The sequence below is a fragment of the Nesoenas mayeri genome (assembly GCF_963082525.1).
Source record: "Nesoenas mayeri genome assembly, chromosome: 25".
NCBI classification, from domain to species: domain Eukaryota; kingdom Metazoa; phylum Chordata; class Aves; order Columbiformes; family Columbidae; genus Nesoenas; species Nesoenas mayeri.
The window spans coordinates 2,827,795-2,829,019 of NC_137549.1; positions in this window are offsets into that span (position 1 = coordinate 2,827,795).

Here is a 1,225-nt window from a genome sequence, read left to right on the forward strand (position 1 = left end):
ACGTGCGGTAGAAAATGACGTGTTTTCCTCCTTTTAATTTAATACACGGACCTGCGGTGTCCCCGAGCACATCGGGGGCTGGTCTGGGGGGGACCCGGTGGCGGCGGCTCCGTCTCTGGTGAAAATCAGGCCCACGCTGTTATGCAAAAGCAGTTTCTTAGCAACAAAAGCGATATTCTGGGTGCAGGCAGCACGCATTAGAAGGATAATCCTGGGTAATTCCAGACGAGAACGAAATGGGTGGATGGATGGACTGAATAATAATGACAGACAGGAGAATAATAATGGGAATAACGAGGCTAATCTTGTTTCTCTGGAAAGGAGAAGAAACAGCTATAAATACAATACAACAGGAGGGACCCTGCGCCAATTCCCCACATAGAGCCACTTAAATTCAACTTATGTCCTAAAAATAGGCTCTGCTAACTGAAGCTCCACTAATCTAAGGCAGGTTATTTAATGCCTTGAATATTTTTCCCTCTCTCCAGCTGTTTATTATTATCCGGGAACCGAGAAACCTGCACGTCTTGTGCTGTGACAGGGACCAAAGGGATCAAATCCGGGTCTGCTGTTACAAACAAGGCTTCGCCGCCTCCAGAGCATCTCGTCCAAGTTCTTACAAACCCAAATGATTAAATTAATTAAATTAAAACCACGTCGGCCGGGCACACGGGATGGTTGTTGTGGTTGAAGTGACAATCGGTTCAAGGAATTTAACAGAAATCAAACCTGCCGTGAAATTCCCACAACCCGCGAAGTTACAGAACAGCGTTCACAGCGCGGGTCGCACCGAACGGGCCGTCCCGGGGCACACGCACCGAACGGGCCGTCCCGGGGCACACGCACCGGGGGCTCTTCCCCCGGTCCCGCTCGGGCTGTCGGAGCCGCGGCCGCTCCGGTCTGAGCGGGGACGGGACAAACTGCGCCCCCCCCGCCCCAGCAGCCCTTGCGTGACCGGCGCGGGGCGCGCTGGGAAATGCAGGCGGGTGCTGCCGGGATCCCCGGGGTGGGGCGGCCCCGCGGGCACAGCGGGACTACACTTCCCAGAGTGCCCCGCGCGGCCCGGCGGCCCAACCCCGTTCCCGCTGCCTGCCGGGAAACCGAGTCTGCGCGGAGCCGCTCCCGCGGGGGGACCTGGGCCGCGGGACTACATTTCCCGTCGTCCTCCTCGCTCCCCGCCCCTGCGGCCGCGCGGGCGCCATTTTGTTTCTCCTCACAAGCTGAG